The sequence below is a fragment of the Staurois parvus genome, unplaced genomic scaffold, assembly GCF_062004578.1.
Source record: "Staurois parvus isolate SC_StPar_1 unplaced genomic scaffold, SC_StPar_1.0 ptg001066l, whole genome shotgun sequence".
In the NCBI taxonomy this organism is placed as follows: domain Eukaryota; kingdom Metazoa; phylum Chordata; class Amphibia; order Anura; family Ranidae; genus Staurois; species Staurois parvus.
In genome coordinates, this window is record NW_028318862.1 from 3,666,072 (window position 1) to 3,685,338 (window position 19,267).

The 19,267-nt window shown below is 44.0% G+C and overlaps 1 pseudogene across 1 annotated transcript in view; it reads left to right on the forward strand.

Annotated features, from left to right (window-relative positions):
- The window catches only part of LOC149440618 (mannan-binding lectin serine protease 2-like), a 37,113-nt pseudogene extending 21,811 nt beyond the window's left edge, over positions 1 to 15,302 (forward strand). Inside the window, exon 5 of the transcript XR_016307562.1 lies at positions 14,486 to 15,302. The product of XR_016307562.1 is annotated as a mannan-binding lectin serine protease 2-like (transcript). The remainder of the gene's footprint in view (positions 1 to 14,485) is intronic.
- Positions 15,303 to 19,267: the final 3,965 nt, after the last annotated feature.

The window sequence follows — 19,267 nt, forward strand, 5'->3', positions numbered from 1 at the left end:
CAACTCAAGTCATATTGTAATTGAAGATTATTAAAATTTATCCTTCCTTTTAATACCCACTTGCCCTCCTGAGGATTTCTTTCCTTTTTTTCCCACAAATTGAGCTTTCTTTCGGTGGTATTTGATCGCCTGTGCATTTTCTATTTTTTGCACTATAAAAAAAAGACAATTTTGAGAAAAAAAACAATATTTTGGACTTTTTGCTATTAAACATGTCCAATAAAAAATTAAAAAAAACAAATTTCATCATAAATTTGTCAAAATGTATTTTGCAACATGTCTTTTCTAAAACAAAATCCCAATACGTGTAAATTAATTGGTTTACGTGAAAGTTATAGCATTTACAAATGGCGGTATACATACTGAAATTTAAAAAAAATATTTTTTACTAGTAATGGCGGCGATCAGCGACTTATAGCAGGACTGCAGTGGGCATTCTGACACTGGGGGGGAACTAAGTTGGTGTCACTGACATCCCCAGTGACACCAATACAGTGATCAGTGCTAATAAACCCACTGACACTGTACTAATGGCACTGGGCAGGAAGGGGTTAACATAAGGGACGATCAAAGCGTTAACTGTGTGCTGTTTTACTATGGGGCCGTGTGTATGTGCTTCACTGTAAGCACACTGCTTTGCATGACTGTGCTGTGCACAGCTATGCAAAGCAGTGTGAACTAGCTGACAAGGAGGAGAATTGGTTTGTTTACGAACAGTTCTCCTCCCCATCGGAGATACTCGGCAATCCCCAGGTGCTGGTGAGTAATCACTATCTGGGACCCGGTGATTCACAGCCACGCCCGCGAATGGCGGCATGGGTAGGGTGTGCGCGCACCCCCTACTCGGAAATGCAAATACATATATATATGCAGGGGCGGACTGACCATTGGGAAACTCGGGCACTGCCCGAGGGCCCGGGGTCAGTAGGGGGCCTCATGAGATGCCCCTGGTACCTTTTTCATAGGCTTTTTTGAGTTTGGGCAAGGACACAGGGGCCCCATGATCCCCTATTGCCCGGGGGCCCAATGAGTTGTCAGTCCGCCCCTGTATATATGTGTGTGTGATTTTGCGCACATGTGCCGCCCTGTAGCAGTATTTCTGCTATAGGGCGGTTGAGAAGCGGTTAATCTGCAGTGCTGTAATTTTTTCGTAAATTAAATATGGCTACTTGGAGGTATCCTGCAGACAGACAATGTACAGAACACCCCCTGAAAATGTAATTTCCTGCTTGTGTGATGGGCTAAGGCTTCATCTACACATGAACTCTCCTAGAAGTTTAGCTCTCCTGGCAGCAGAAAAACACTAAACACGGTAAAACGCATTTAGCCACGTTTAGTACTTGGACATTTATTCATTTAATTGGCCTTCAATATTTTCAACTGACATGAATAAATGCCCAAGCGCAAACGTGGCTGGAATTTAGAAGCATTTACACGCATTTTTGCCACGCTTAGCATTTTTTGCTCATAATGTTCCTCTCCTAAATGCAGAAGAATCATGTTCAGGAGAGGAACGTTTAAGGCCAGGTTCACACATGTGTGGCCGTGCGGGCCACGTTTTGCTCGGGCACAAGAGCCCATTCATTTGAATGGACTCCTGTGCCCTGGGACACGCAGGGAAGAAGTCTCTGCACTTCTTTGGAAAACGCAGCCCGCACGGGAACCTCGGTTCCCAATACGGTTGCGATTTGCAGTGTGGGCGGCGTGCCATTAGAATTAATGGCACCCGCCCGTGGGTTCCCCATTCCTCTGTGTGGGTGGTGAAGCTGCAGGTACTGTTATGTGGGTCCCGCAGCGGCACCACCCGCACAGATGTGAACCTAGCCTAACTGCCCTTAAGCTCTGCTGCTCCTAAACCCTGGTAAAAGCCTACGTGTACATGGACAAATAGGCGTTTCTTGAGTTGAGTTCAGGGGCTTTGGTAAAAAAACGCCAAAAGCTCCTAAACTCATGCTGGAACAGCTGTGTACATGAGGTCTTACTGATTTTCACAGAAGTCTGCACTAAGATACAAGTCAGATTTTTGGCATCTCCCCATGCTCCAGCGGTCTAAGTTTATGATGTCATCAAAGCGATATAGAGCCCATAGCATTAGACATGGTGACACAGAGGGACAGTTCACCCCTGGAGCATGGGGGAGCACTGTCTGCAGGGGTAGTGGAGGATTAGGTAAGTAAAAGCACTTCTCTTCCCCCTACACTAAACAAGAAATTAGCCTTGCAACACAGGCAAGCCCCACTGCAAGGGATCATTTTCATGTTTCCAGGAATTGGGCTTTAAGTTCACCTTTTTTTTTTTTCCTCTAAATTCAAGCTCCCCTATGCACCAATATACCATTAATATACTTCTTTTGCAGAAATAGAAAAGCTTTCTATTTATCCTACACAGGGCTTTTTTCTCAAAGAATAGGTGCAGGAACTTCCCCCTTCTGAGTCATCCCTGGTCTCTGCCACCTACCCACCTCCTAGCATAGTGCCTTGATTCCATCCCCTAACCACTTTCCAGTACCATCCCTTTTAAAGAATACAGAACCAAGTATCATTTTGTGGAGCTAAGTAATTTGTAGGGAATTTGGTAATAACAAGAAATGAAGTAAAATGGATCCCCTTCAGCCAGCAACAATAGATCCCCCCAGAAACAATGGACTTTCCCAGTAACAATATATCCCTCCTTTCCTCCAGCAACCCAATACCAACCCAGCAGCAACAACAGATCTACCAGCAGCCAGCATCAATAGGCCTCCATTTTGAAATGTAGTATTTCAAATATATGTCAACATATTTGGGAACAATATTTTTCAAATATATTTCAAATATATTTTTCTTCCATGTGGGCTGCCTCTGTTATTTTGACACTTTTGTTTATCTCTTCGTTGCTGTGAGACTGCCCCTCTTTGTCGGTTTTATTGATAGTGCCAAGTCTCCTCTGTGCTACGTATAAAAACTGTGCAGAAAATATCTGTCTTTACGGTTTGCTTTTATAAAGCCAGTTTTCAAATCCCTGTACACCACATAAAGGGAGATGTTCAACAAATTAGATTTGGCTGCTGCATACCTATGAATTTAGGGTAAAATAAAGAGATCCCTAGTGCCTGGTAAAGAGTTAAATAAAAGCAGACCGCTGGTTGACCTGTTCAAAATGGCATTCTATACAACATTATCGACCATCAGCCATAGAGACAAGGCAGTAGTGCGGTTACTTATGCATTAGTAAATGACCACCTAGCCCTGTAAGCAGAGAAGACATTTTGGTGAATTCTTGTAGTACAGGGGAATGCATTTTGCTGCAGAGAAGACATTGATGCCCAACTCCCCACACCCTGTTAGAGTCCATAAAAAAAGGTGCAATAACGAGTTGGTGCATGAAAGTCTGGCAACCTATGTGTTACTCCAACTTGGAATTACGGTTAAACATAGGAACTTATTACAAATTTAAGTTGCCATGATCATGCAATGTTGTAGACCATTTCTAACAAGGTTATAACTATGCATGTACAATAACTGCATTTGCATATCTCCGGGAAACTGGGCAAATCGCCCACAGAGACATTTGACAGGATTCGGCAAGTTTACGGCAATGCTGCAATGAGTCTTTCAAGGTTTTTTGAGTGGCACGTGCGCTTGAAGAGTGGAAGAACATCACTGGAAGACAATGAGAGATCAGGTAGACAATCAACAAGCTCAACCCCCAAAAATGTCAAAACCATTTGGCAGCTTGTGCATGATGGTCATCGGAGAACAATCCACAACATGCCATTGTCAATGTGTTATACGGAGTAGTCCAGGCAATCCTAATGTGTGATTTGAACATGCGCCATGTTGCTCTCAAGTTCGTCCCCAGGCTGATGACCCAGGAGCAGTAGGAACACTGCCTTGAAGTCTGCCAAGAACTCCGTCAGCGTGCCGTGGGTGACCTGTTCTTCATGTCGAGGATCATTACTGGTATCGAAACTTGGGTGTACAAGTTTCACACAGAATTTTACGTTGGCTCTTTGTTCTAACTTGCTGTCCACAATGAAACAGCAGATGTGGTAGCGCACATGGCCAGAATAGCTCCAGTTGCACAGCTCCCAATGTACACAGGACAATGTTTTTGGCACACTTATGAAGGTTGATGCTCCCTGTGACTGTGCCTGCAGCTTTGTGCTGCCATCCGTTGGTGTGTTACAAAATTTGTCTCAAAACATTTTGACATCACCTCGTATACTCACCTAGGTGGATGCAGCATTGATTTAACTGTCAACCCCCCTGCTCTGTGGTGAGAACTGAATGATCAAACGCCACTGCTTGCTCAGTTCCTCCCTCCATTCTGAGCAGAGAGCCGGGACTGTCAGTCTCTGGCTCTCTTATCTGCCCCTCCAGTGCTCACTAGAGTGCCGGACTGTGGAGGCAGGGAAAGGGGCTGGCTCAGGCTCTCGGCAGATCGCTGAGAGGCTGAACCAGGTGCCGGTCCAGACTTCTGGGTGGATCCCAGCCATATCATCAAGATTTTTTCAGAGCCTGGACCAAATCACAGGAGTTTAGAACGAACTGCATTCCTGTGATCCATAGAAGTATAGCCAAAAAACCTTTACTTCTCCTTTAATTCAGAGCCTTACATTGTGTAAATAACTAGATACATTTCAAAAGTTCCAAAAATACTGCTAAGTGGAAAACAACCAAAAATGCATTTTTAAAAATTCAAACATCTTTGTCCATTTGCTAGCCTTTAACCACTTGTCCTCCAGAGGATTTACGCCCCTTCCTGACCAGGCCATTCTTTACGTTACTTTAACTGACACATGCGCGGTCATGCAACGCTGCACCCAAATTAAATTTATGTCCTTTTTTTCCCCACAAATAGAGCTTTCTTTCAGTGGTATTTGATCACTTGTGCAGATTTTTTTGTTGTGCCATAACAGAAAAAAAAAACAAAACGACAATTTGGAGAAAAAAAACAATATTTTTTATATTGTCCAGTAAAACAACAATATTGTCCAGTAAAGAAATTAAAAAATTCTAATTTCATAATCTCACAAATTTAGGCCAAAATGTATTCTGCTCCATGTCTTTGCTAAAACAAAATCCCAATACGTGTACATCAATTGGTTTACGTGAAAGTTATAGCGTTTACAAATGGCGGTATAGCTACTGGAAGTTTTTTTTTTTTTTACTAGTAATGGCGGCAATCAGCGACTTATAGCGGGACTGTAGCAGGCATTCTGACACTGGGGGGAACTGACTTTGTGTCACTGACATTTCCAGTTACACCAATACAGTGATTAGTGCTAACAAAAAGCACTGACACTGTACTAATGGCACTGGGCAGGAAGGGGTTAACATCGGGGCAATCAAAGGGTTAACTGTGTGCTGTTTCACAGTAAGCTGTGTGTCTGTGCTTTCAACTGTAAGCACACTCCTGTGTATGGCTCTGCTATGCAGAGCCGTACAAAGCAGTGTGCTGGAGCTGATAGGCGAGAGAACTGTATTGTTTACATATAGTCCTACCCCCCCCACCGGTGATTGGCAGCCAAGGCCGCGAATAGCTGCATGGGTAGGTTGTGCATGCGGCTCGCACGTGCCCCCTACCCAGAAATGCAAAATCATGTATATATAGGTGATTTTGCACACCCTTACCGCCCTGTAGAAGTATTTCTGCTATATGATGGCAGGAAAGCAGTTAATAATAAAAACATGATCAGGGTATTTATTAAAATGTTGCACCTAATAAAAAAACCTTATATGTTAAAGAATTACTTTGGCCGACAAATTAAATATAGGGGTATTGTTACGTTAAACAAGGCACACAGATGCTCCTAAAACTGGTCTGGGCATCTAGGTTTCAATAACCTCTGATCACAAAAAAAAGGGATGAAGCATGCGTTACAGGCACACTAAAAAGCTATATAAAACACAAAAGGTGCGGCGCTACGGATAATCACAATAAAGAACAGAATGTATAAAATAAAATTCCAATGATGTCTGATTATAAATAAAATAAATGCCTCTGTAATAAAATATTGTTGATGTCATATAAATTCCAAAATAAAAAGTTCCAATGGATTGGGAGAGTCCACCATCACCAACACCCTAAAAATTGCTGCCTCGTACCAGACCGTAATGACCCCTAAATTAAGTACAGGTCAAAGAGCGCAGTATAGATTCCAAATGTAGATAGCGAACCCGAATGCTTTTTGGCTCCAAAGGGACAAAACTGACCTCCAATGGGTTCGGGTTCACTATCTACATTTGGAATCTATACTGCGCTCTTTGACCCGTACTTGATGCTACACATACACAGCACTATCTGTTGGTGGACCTAGGCTATCTCCTTCTGGTACAGTCACCCAAAACATCTGGCATAAGACATTTTACCTCTTCACCACTTGAGCCTGTTTTTAATTTCCAAGATGTGAGTTACTACTTATCTTTTTTATTACATACTACTACAGTACACACCTAGAGGTGCTGTGTTCCTTTGTTCCCTTTACCGCAGAGTACGCTTCGCTCCACCACAGCTTGCCCTTAGTGCCTGCTGGACTATCCCTGCCCATGGGAACTTCATACCACCTACATGGTTTACCGCACCATGCTCCTGTCTTTCTCCTTTCATTACTTCGGAAGGTACCTATTTTTTTCTTTCTCAGCTAGGGTAACTACTTGAAATTTGGCTTTATATAGAGTTGGGTGCAAGCCAAGCCTGTTGAATGTTGGGTTTGTGGCTTCTTTGTGATGGGACAGATTGAAAGACAGGAGCATCGGTGGAACTGAAAACTCCTGAAGAAGCATTGTTACCCTCCTTGGAATGTTTTTCCTTTACTTTAAAAATATTTGGTGTTTGTATTTTTCAAATCTGTAGTTCACTTTTTGGGTGATTTGTTTTTTGTGTTTCTAATAGTTGTTAACTGTGGACCCCCAGAGGTTCTAGAGAGTGGGAATTACTCCTTTGTGACCCCTAAAGATGAGACCACGTACAATGCCATAATCCAGTACAACTGCATAGCTTTCTACATGATGAAAGATGACTCAGGGGAGACCTAAATGGGTAATTATAGTTCTGTTTATGCAGACAGTTGTGGCTCTGATACTACCTCATTTCTACAGCTACACTATCCTATGATGATCACGTTAAAGTGATATTAAAGTCTTGATTTACAGAAAAAATAACAAACATGTTATACTTACCTGCTCTGTGTAATGGCTTTGCACAGAGCAGCCCGTATCCTCCTCTTCTCGGGTCTCCTGGCCCCTCTCTCCTGTCGAGTAACCCCACAGCAAGCTGCTTGCTATTGGGACACTCAAGTAGGCTCACTCTCGAGCCACTGCTCTGCACACCGGGGGACCACACATCTGGAAAAATGGGAGCAGGTAAAACTGTAGAGTGCTCATCAAATCACTAATTTACTATTTTCCCATGGTATTAGAAGACAGCATGACCGAATATTGTTCCAATGGCATTAGTTTGAGAAATGTTTGCAAAGAAAGACATAATTACTTCTAAAAACATCAGATTTTTATATGCAAGTCTGAAAAATCCCCAAACCTATTAAATATGTTTGTTTAATGTAACACGCTCCCCTTCCTCTCCCAACAGAGGGTGGGGAAAAGGAAGATTTAATGAATTAATCCATTTTTAAACCATCCAGCTGTAGCAAACGTAATCTGGGATCATAGGTGAAGGCAAGAGGGAAGGATCACAGAAAGGGGGGTTTAAAGGGCCACTGGCCACCAATGTCAGCAGATTGTTTTGGGTATTTAACTGCCCTTTAGGAGAACTATTCCTATAGATTCCCCGCCGGCACCCGGCAATCGCCGAGGAACACTGACAGGGGAGAGGTCTGTATGTAAACATTACAGATCTCTCCCCTGTCAACACCAGCACACTGCTTTGCATTGCTCTGCATAGCAGTAAAACAGCAAACAGTTAACCCTTTGATCGCCCCAGATGTGAACCCCTTCCTGCCCAGTGTCATTAGTACAGTGTCAGTGCTTTTTATTAGCACTGATCACTATTTTGGTGTCATTGAGGATGTCAGTGACACCAGGTCAGTTCCCCCCAGTGTCAGAATGCCCTCCACAGTCCTGCTAAAAGTCACTGATTGCGCCATTACTAGTATATAAAAAATAAAATCCCCGTATCTATACCGCCATTTGTAGACACTATAGCTTTCATGTAAACCAATTAATTTACACATATTGGGATTTATTTTTAGCAAAGACATGTAGCAGAACACATTTTGGCCTAAATTTATGCCGAAATTAATTTTTTAAACTTTTTACTGGATATGTTTTATAGCAAAAAGTAAAAAATATAGTTTTTTTTCTCAAAATTGTAGTTTTTTTTTGTTTATAGCGCAAATAATAAAAACCGCAGAGGAGATCAAATACCCCCCCAAAAAAAAGAATTACCCGTTTGTGGGAAAAAAAACATTTAATTTAATTTGGGTGCACCGTTGCATGACAGCGCAATTGTTCGTTAAAGTAACGCAGCACCGTATCGCAAAAGATGGCCTGGTCAGGAAGGGGGGGTAAATCCTCTGGAGGGCAAGTGGGTAAAGTGCCAGTGACCACCAATGATGGGGTAAGGTGATGGTCACTGATCAGGGGCGGACTGACAACTCATAGGGCCCCCGGGCAATAGGGGATCATGGGGCCCCCTGTGTCCTTGCCCAAAGTCAAAAAAGCCTATGAAAAAGGTACCAGGGGCATCTCATGGGGCCCCCTACTTACCACGGGCCTTCGGGCAGTGCCCGAGTTTCTAAATGGTCAGTCCGCCCCTGTCACTGATCACCAATAACTGTGTGCTCTGGTGGAAAAGGCAAAATGCAGAAGAGGGATCAGAGAGTGGAGTGTTTTGCATGAAATAATGTTTGGAGGAATTGTGGCCCCAGGCAGGCTCAGCCTCTTGTTTGGATTTAGCTATGCATTTGTGGTGGAGACAGAGCCCGAGGATTACATTCACTGCTGGAGATGTGGGGCTGATGGGGAACCTTGTAGCAGTGTTGTAAGTTTCCTCATATAAAATGTTAACAAATAATATTTCTTCTCTCCCCTTGTTAGTGCGGTATCAATGCGGAGCTGGAGGAGAGTGGGAGGAAATAAATACAAAGAGGAAAACGCTGCCAATATGTGAACCTGGTATGTTCAATTCAGAGACTCGCTTTATAGTGTTTGAATATTTCCTGCACATATGCACCATTTACACCACAGGTGTCAAACAGAAGGCCCGTGAGCCGAATCTGGCCCTCCAGGCCATTTCATGTGGCCCTTGCACCTCTCCTGCAGGTACCCCCTTGTCTCTGCCCCTACCTTGTCTCAGCAGTCCCCAGCAGAGAGGAGAATAGAACAAATCTTCCAAATCTTCCTCATCCCTGCACCCCTTCATCTCTGCCTCCCTTGGTCTCAGCATTCAGCAGACTCTTATAACTGACTCCACTCCTCTGGTCCTCCTCCAGACCCTGCACTTTCTGCTTTCCAGCTCTTCCCCCAAAGGGGGTGCACAGTGATGTTAGGGAAGGTGTGGGATTCTTGGCATCTGATGTAATGGGGAGTGGGGTGCTCTGGACATCTAGTCTTACAGATACAACCGGCCCTTTGAGGGCAACCATAATGCTGATATAGCCTGCGATGAAATTGAGTTTGACATCCCTGCCTTACAACATGGTCACACCTGGTGGATGCCACCTGCCAAATCCTGCACCTCTCAGTGCAGTTGCAGCACCCCCTCATCTCTGCCTCCCCTTGTCTCAGCATTCAGCAGACTCTGGTAACTGACTCCACTCCTCCTCTGATCCTCCTCCAGACCCTGCACTTTCTGCTTTCCAGCTCTGCCCCCAAAGGGTGCACAGTGATGTTAGGGAAGGTGTGGGATCTTGACATCTGATGTAATGGGGGGTGGGGTGCTCTGGACATCTAGTCTTACAGCTACAACCGGCCCTTTGAGGGAAACCATAATGCTTAAACGGCGCGATGAAATGAAGTTTGACACCCCTGATTTATACTGTCCACCAACCAAAGGCCTAGGAACCGCATATGACCCCTTTCTGAAGGTGCTCAGTAACCTTCTGTCAGGGATCCTACTGCGGTAGCCTCTAGCGCTCCACAGACCAGATTCCCCCAAGGCACGGAATCTAAGTCCCTACAAGCTTGTTCACTGATGGTGGGGATGGACTTGGAGCAGGCCGAGACCAGGTCGCCTGGGTCCTAATGCCCGCCTGCCTATACGTTATGTCAGGATTCTACGCATGTGCAGATTCGATTGCCACGGCGATCTTCCCATTCCCTGACATCTTCTCTGAATATCTGATGCATTTAATTAGAACTTTATATGAAGTAGCATTAATATTCTTCTGTCATGGTAGTCAGTCTCAATCTAAATGGCACAAACATGCAAAGTTAGCCCAACCTTTGTAGGCAATTTAATAAAGCAGCGAGAGGAAGTAACCTCATGTCACCAACTGTCCATTTGGTATAGTTCCTCCCAGGTAAGCTTCAGCTGTTGCTGTAAGCAGGGGTGGACTGACCATTTGGAAACTCGGGCACTGCCCGAGGGCCCGGGGTCAGTAGGGGGCCCCATGAGATGCCCCTGGTACCTTTTTCATAGGCTTTTTTGAGTTTGGGCAAGGACACAGGGGCCCCATGATCCCCTATTGCCCGGGGCCCCATGAGTTGTCAGTCCGCCCCTGGCTGTAATGGAATGCATAGCAGTTTTCTTTTATTATTTACTATTATGTTAGGAACTAAAATATTTTGAGGTTAATATAAAACCATAACTACAAATAAATCCTGTTTCTGTATGTGCAGCTTTAGACTCCTTTTCACATGTGTAGCTTAGACATATTTAGTCTATGCTTAACTGCTCTGCTGACAAAAAAAAAAACCTTTTTACAGACCTCAATAGCTGAAGCTTACATTTACACACAGAACTAAGCCCCATTCTTGACATGAAGCGCACAGTGCGCAGATGTCACCAACTGTCTGCAGAGTCAATAGCTAAAGACCTCCAAACTTGGTGTGGCCTTCAGATTAGCACAACAACAGTGTGTAGAGAGCTTCATGGAATGGGTTTCCATGGCCGAGCATCTGCATCCAAACCTTACATCACCAAGTGCAATGCTAAGCGTCGGATGCCGTGGTGTAAAGCACGCCACCACTGGACTCTAGATCAGGGGAGATGTGTTCTCTGGAGTGACAAATCATGCTTCTCTGTTTGGCAATCTGATGGATGTGTCAGAGTTTGGCGGTTGCCAGGAGAACGGTACTTGCCTGACTGCTGTAAAGTTTAGTGGAGGGGGGATTATGGTGTGCAGTTGTTTTTCAGGACATACAGTGCATGCAGAAAGTATTCACAGCGCTTAACTTTTGCAACATTTTGTTATGTTACAGCCTTTTTTCAAAATCGATTAAATTAACTTTTTTCCTCAACATTCCACAAACAATACCCCATAATGACAACGTGGAAGAAATTCTTGGCACACCTACTTTTTGGTAATTTCTCCCATTCCTCTTTGCAGTAGCTCTCGAGCTCCATCAGGTTGAATGGGGAGCGTTGGTGCACAGCCATTTTCAGATCTCTCCAGAGATGTTCAATCAGGCTCAAGTCTGGGCTCTGGCTGGGCCACTCAAGGACATTCACAGAGTTGGCCCGTAGCCACTCCTTTGTTATGTGGGCTGTGTGCTTAGGGTCGTTGTCCTGTTGAAAGATGAACCGCCGCCTCAGTCTAAGGTTCAGCGTGCTCTGGAACAGGTTTTCATCAAGGATGTCTCTGTACATTGCTGTATTCATCTTTCCTTCAATCCTGACTAGTCTCCAAGTGTCAAGGTCCTACCTTTTCCCAGAGGTTATGTTACTCCATGTGCTGGCATCCATCTTGGATTTCTGCTGAGCATGGTGGGAATCTTTTATGTCTTCAGGTCTCTGAGGTCCATCCCCCAGAGGGGTGTGGCTGAGTACATATAAGCCTGTGATCCGCACATGCTCTTTGCACTTTTGTCTTGGTCTTGCTACAGCTCTGTGTATACTCTCGTGACTCTTCTGGTATCTGACTTGGCTTGTGACTAGACCATTCTCTGTGTTTTCCTTCGATCTGACCTTCTGTTGCTGAACCCAGCCCGTTTGACCTGTGATTCTCTGTCTACTGTTCTGTACCGTTTTGTCCCGTTGTTGTCGACCCGGCCTGTCTGACTACGCTATTGTCATTCTTACCAGTTACACGCCATTGGCGGCGGCTATTACCACAACCGGGGTGTCTCGGGGGCCGCGACCTGGTTCCTGGCTGCGTCAAGTCCATCCCCACCATCAGGGGCCCTGGTGAAGGGCAGCCTGGGACTTAGACTCCGTGCCCTGAGGGACTTCGGTCTGTTGGTGGTGGTTGTCGTCAGTCAGTGCATTACCCTGCCACTAGGCCTACCTGTCCGTGCTACAGCCCTGCCCTGACACCAAGTTCCTGCCACTGAAAAACATCCCCACAGCATGACGTTGCCACCACCATGCTTCACTGTAGGGATGGTATTGGCCAGGTGGTGAGAGGTACCTGGTTTCCTCCAGACATGATGCCTAAACAGGCCAAAGAGTTCAATGTTTGTTTCATCAGAGCAGAGAGTTTTGTTTTTCATGGTCTGAGAGTCCCTCAGGTGCCTTTTGGCAAAATCCAGGCGGGCTGCCATTTGCCTTTTACTGAGGAGTGGCTTCCGTCTGGCCACTTTACCATACAGGCCTGATTGGTGGAGTGCTGCAGAGATGGTTGTTCTTCTGGAAGGTTTTCTCTCCACAGAAAAACGCTGGAGCTCTTTCAGAGTGACCATAGAGTGCTTGGTTACCTCCCTGGCTAAGGCCCTTCTCCCTTCGGCAGCCCATTCTAGAAAGATTCCTGGTGATTTCAAACTTCTTCCATTTATGGATAATGGAGGCCACTGTGCTCATTGGGACCTTCAATGCTGCAGAAATGTTTCTGTAACCTTCCCCAGATCTGTGCCTTGATACAATCCTGTCTCAGAGGTGTACAGATAATTCCTTGGACTTCATGGCTTGGTTTGTGCTCTGACATGCACTATTAACTGTGGGACCTTATATAGACCGGTTTATGCCTTTCCTAATCATGTCCAATCAACTGAATTTCACACAGGTGGACTCCAATCAAGTTGTGGAAACATCTCAAGGATGATCAGTGGGAACAGGATGCACCAGATCTCAATTTTGAGTGTCTAGCAAAGGCTGTGCATACTTATGTACATGTGTTTTTTTTTTTAGTTTTTTTAATACATTTTTTATTTTTAAGAAATTGCAAAGAGGAACTTCTTTCACGCTGTCAATATGGGGTATTTTTTTTAGAGTGTTGAGCAAAAAAATGAATTTAATCCATTTTGGAATTAGGCTGTAATATAAAATGTGTCATAAGTTAAGCACTGTGAATACTTTCTGGATGCATTAAACTGAGACATTTTGAACAATTTCATGCTCCCAACTTTGTGGGAAGAGTTTGGGGATGGCCCCTTCCTGTTCCAACATGACTGCACACCAGTGTACAAAGCAAGGTCCATAGAGACATGGATGAGCGAGTTTGGGATGGAGGAACTTGACTGGCCTGCACAGAGTCCTGAGCTCAACCGAATAGAACACCTTTGGAATGAATTAGAGCGGAGACTCCGAGCCAGGCCTTCATCCGACATCAGTGCCTGACCTCACAAATGTGCTTCTGGAAGAATGGTCCAACCTTCCCATAGACACCCTCCTAAACCTTGTGGACGGCCTTCCCAGAACAGTTGAAGCTGTTTTAGCTGCAAACGGTGGGCCAACTCAATATTGACCCCTACAGACTAAGACTGGGAGGCCATTAAAGTTCATGTGCTTGTAAAGGCAGGCGACCAATACTTTTGGCAATATAGAATGTGTATAAATGAGAGTTAAAGTGTTACTAAACCCAGGACACTGCATTCACTGTATCTGGTCTTCCACAGTTCACAGAACATGGAAATGCAATTATTTTTGTAAATATAAACTGCTAAAAACCTTTTCTCATTAGCAGTATATAGCAGTCTTGTGACTTCTATCAGTGTCCGTCCAAGCACTGGGTAATCTTTTAGAAGGAGAGCCTTATGACTCTCCATAACCCCTGGCACTCTGTCTGGGCAGTGCTGATCGGCCTTGTGCCGATCACATACACCCTTTAAAGACAAACAAAAAAACCCTTTTAACAATACACACCAAACAGAGCATGTGCAGACTTGCCACTACTGCTATAACAGACGGTTTGGGGACAGCAAAAGAAAGGGAGGATTAGAGAAGACAGGATCTAACAGCCTTTTACACAATGCAGAGGATTAACCCCTTAAACAAAATAAACAATTTCCCCATAGAAAGAGCTAATACTGTGTGTAATCACCTACGCATGCATGCCGCAATCATTATTTTGTTATAAAAAAAATGAAACACTGTGCTAAACAAATTAGAAATCACTGGTGTGTGAGTACTCCATGTGTTTCTAGCAGTTCTTCTGCTTTCATTTCAGATTGTGGAAAAAAGGTCAAATCAGTCAAACCATATGCACCACGTATAATCGGAGGTTCATTGGCCAAAATGGGACAGTTCCCATGGCAAGTATTCATTAAAGCCAATGGTATGGGAGGAGGCGGAGCCCTGCTCTATGATAGGTGGATTATAACTGCTGCCCATGTTGTACAAGACACTCACCTTCCCGAACTTACTATGAAAATGGGATTCATCAGTAAGAATGACACAAAGGTCTACAAGGCCGTGCCAGAAGCCATCTATATTCACCCCAGTTACAAAAACGATGACACGTTCAACCACGACATTGCTCTGATTAAACTCAAAAACAAAGCACCGATTAATGAAAACATCCTCGGTATCTGCCTTCCAACCAAAGAGGACTGATATCGGATTAGCGAAGACGAAAATGATCATCACAAGGGGCAAGTATCTGGCTGGGGAGTCACCGAAAGGAAACACGATTCAAGACATCTCCGCTTTGTCCAGGTGGACGTAATGAACCATGGGAAATGTAGGCAAGTCTATAATGAAAAGTCAAGCAAAGCCAAGGTCACCGAAAACATGATCTGCGCTGGTAATGAAAAAGGGGGAAAGGATTCTTGCCAGGCTGACAGTGGAGGCGCATTGGTTTTCTTTGATATTATAAGCAATAGTTGGTTCATTGGTGGGATTGTGTCTTGGGGTGCGAATTGTGGGGAGAAAGATGAAATAAATAAATATGGAGTCTATATAAAGGTAAGCAACTACCTTGATTGGATACACAATACTGTTCAGAACAAATAAAGATTATTCATAATAAACTATTTAAAAATGTGTTTTTGTTGTCTACACAATTTACTTATTGTCATAGTGGGTTCAGTCAGTGGTCCCAAAAGTGTAAAGAAAGGGGTCTCCAAATTTTCTAAACGAAGGGCCAATTTATTATCCTTCAAACTTTAGGGGGCCAAACTGTGGCCAGCGGCAGTGTAAAATGTATTGGCATCAGTGGGTGTAAACATTGCCACATTTGGTATTGGGGGAGGAATAGTGCCCCATCATTGGTGTCATTGGAAGGTATAGAGCCCCCTCATTGGTATCAGTAGGAGGAATAGTGCCCCATCATTAGTATTACTAGGAGGAATAGTGCCCCATCATTGGTGTCATTGGGAAGAATAGTGCCCCATCATTGGTACCAGTGGGAGGAATAGTGCCCCATCATTGGTATCAGTGGAAGTAATAGTGCCCCATCATCTGTATCATTGGAAGGATTCATGCCCCGTTATTGATGTCAGTGGGAGGAATAGTGCCCCCTCATATGTATCAATGGGAGGAATAGTGCCCCATCATTGGTATCAGTGGGAGGAATAGTGCCCCATCATTGGTATCAGTGGGAGGAATAGTGCCCCATCATTGGCATCAGTAGGAGGAATAGTGCCCCATCATTAGTATTAGTAGGAGGAATAGTGCCCCATCATTGGTGTCATTGGGAAGAAGAGTGCCCCATCATTGGTACCAGTGGGAGGAATAGTGCCCCATCATTGGTGTCATTGGGAAGAAGAGTGCCCCATCATTGGTACCAGTGGAAGTAATAGTGCCCCATCATCTGTATCATTGGAAGGATTCATGCCCCGTTATTGATGTCAGTGGGAGGAATAGTGCCCCCTCATATGTATCATTGGGAGGAATAGTGCTCCATAATTGGTGTCATTGCTAGGAATAGTACCCCATCATTGGTGTCATTTGCAGGAATAGTGCCCCATTATTGGTGTCAGTAGGAGAAATGGTCCCCCATTGTTGGTGTCTGTTGGCAGAATAGTGTGAGAGGACTAGTGCCCCAAGGGCTAGATAAAGGCAAGCAAAGGGCTGCATCTGGCCCCATGGCCGGTGTTTGAAGACCACTGGTGTAATGTATTGCAGGTTATCATTCCTTAGATGTGGTGACTTCATCAACGCTCTTTTTTTTTCACCTGTCCCCCTTTAATGTATTAATTCAGGATCAGTGTCATCTTCCTAGGACAGGAAGTGTCTTAGTAAGAAGAGTTGAAATTGAAGTGTCACCCCATGGCTAAGAGGCCCAGATACAACTTTTTTCCATTAAAGGTCAGGGGTAAAATTTGAGAAGTATCCAATGCGTTTCGGGAGTCTAAGAGCCTCCATTCATCAGGGCTTGACTGGCAATAAAGTGAACAGACCAGAAGTGAACTGGACCTACAATGGTATTTTTTCCAGTGTGAATTAAAAGCGAAGGCCTGATCAGCAGCTTGTTTGGCCTCCACACTAAGACCCCCCCAAAATGCGTTGGCTACTTCTCGAATCATACCCCTGACTTTTAATGGAATACAGTTGTATCTGGACCTCTTAGCAGTGGTGTGGTGCAATTTTAATTCTCATTACAGTACGCTACAAGCCAGGGAGACTGTGGAGATCCTCTGGGGTGTGGAAGCCGCCTGCCCGGGAACCGGATCATTTACACCAACATTTGTATCTTAAGATAACAATACCAGTGGGGTGTACCTGCGGATCCAGCGCTGTCTTTCCACTTTCCTCAGGAAGTGTTTTAGAACTACAGAACACCCTCCCTTCATAAAATGGTGGCAGGTGTTCTGCAGTTCGCAAAGGTGAACTGGGCAGGAATAAAACACTGTAGAGAATGCAAGACAGCAAAGGATTTCTGCCAGGATCAACAGACATTTTTTGCACATATCAACCAGATATAACAAAATAAATAGTATATGTAACAGACAAATACATGAATAACTGACGGTTATGGCTGACATACTTGTTAGGAAAAGTAGTGTAAACATATGCATTAGGCTTCTATCACATTAGTGTTCTTATTGATTGCCCACCCTCTAAAAAGCGATCCACTGTGGATCATTTTTCAGAGGATGGTGAAAGGAAATTAGGAGTGTTCAGGAGGCGACATTGGAGCCTCTAGATTTTTTTTTTTCACTTACATCGGGCAGTTTGCCGGATGGTGTCACCTGCATGTTTCTTTACAATGGCCACAGCAATATGTACTGCTCTGAACAGCAACATTTCTGCTTGTAGGTGGACAGTCGGGGGGAGGGAAGACCAACTGACTGTTTTTACTGCCCCCTGGCTGCTCATGTAAGGGAGCCTCAAACAGTTACTTTGTTGGGAAAAAAAAACCCTTCCCCTCTGGGTGATCTACGTACATTGCGGGCATTTTACCGAACTTTGTTGCAGATTCTTACCTTTTGTTATTGTGAAGAAATAGCTGTTTGTTTGTACATGTGCACAGGGAATCTGTATGAGAGTGATTTTATCATTTTCAATCAGCTGCTGCACCTGCAGGGTTCTAATGAGGACATTTGCAGGGTCTGCATCCCTTAAGTCACCCCGCTATGATTTAAATTTGTGAGATTTATGTGCAATTTCAGCACGATTTCAGGTGCGATTTCTGAAGACTTTATTGCTGCTTGTGAAGATTTTCAATGATTTCTTGCAATTTGCAGTGCGATTTCCATTATATTCTATGTATGTGAAATTGTAACAAAACTGCAGAAAACGTAATGCAAGAACTACTTTAGAAACCACTCACCTTTGTTGCCAGCGGTTTAGACATTAATGGCTGTGTGTTGCGTTATTTTGAGGTGAGAGCAAATTTACATGTTATACAAGCTGTACACTGACTACGTCACATTGTAGCAAAGTGTCATTTCTTCAGTGTTGTCACATGGAAAGATAGAATCAAATATTTACAAAAATGTGAGGGGTGGACTCACTTCTGGGAGATACTGTATATACAGTTGTGTTCAGAATAATAGCAGTGTGTTGAAAAAAGTGAATAAAGCTCAAAATCCTTCTAATAGCTTTTATTTCCATCCACACAAATGCATTGGGAACACGACACATTCTATTCCAAATCAAAACATGAAGAAAAATAGATCAAATTTGTGTTGTTCCTCTAAAAAAAATTGAAGAAAAGTGAATATTAGACGGTTCAAAAAAATAGCAGTGTTTGTATTCTTCTTTACAAACTCAAACATTCACTATATAAACTGAAAAATGTTTGAAGATTTTGCTTTCCTTTGAATGACTTCATGAATATTTGGTTGTAGTCGCACTGTTTCTGAGAACTGCTGTACATCTGTGTTGCATGGAGTCACCCAACTTCTGGCACCTGTGATCAGGTATTCCAGCCCAGGATGATTGGACTACATTCCACAGTTCTTCTCTATTTCTTGGTTTTGCCTCAAAAACTGCATTTTTGATGTCACCCCACAAGTTTTCTATTGGATTAAGATCCGGGGATTGGGCTGGCCACTCCATAACATCAATCTTGTTGGTCTGGAACCAAGATGTTGCACGTTTACTGGTGTGTTTGGGGTCGTTGTCTTGTTGGAACACCCATTTCAAAGGCATTTCCTCTTCAGCATAAGGCAGCATGACCTCTTCAAGTATTCTGATGTATTCAAACTGATCCATGATCCCTGGTATGCGATAAATAGGCCCAACACCGTAGTATGAGAAACATCCCCATATCATGATGCTTGCACCACCATGCTTCACTGTCTTCACAGTGTACTGTGGCTTGAATTCAGTGTTTGGGGGTCGTCTGACAAACTGTCTCCGGCCACTAGACCCAAAAAGAACAATCTTACTTTCATCAGTCCACAAAATGTTGCACCATTTCTCTTTAGGCCAGTCAATGTGCTCTTTGGCAAATTGTAACCTCTTCAGCACGTCTTTTTTCCAACAGTGGGACTTTGCGGGGGCTTCTTGCAGATAGCTTGGCTTCACATAGGCGTCTTCTAATTGTAACAGTACTCACAGG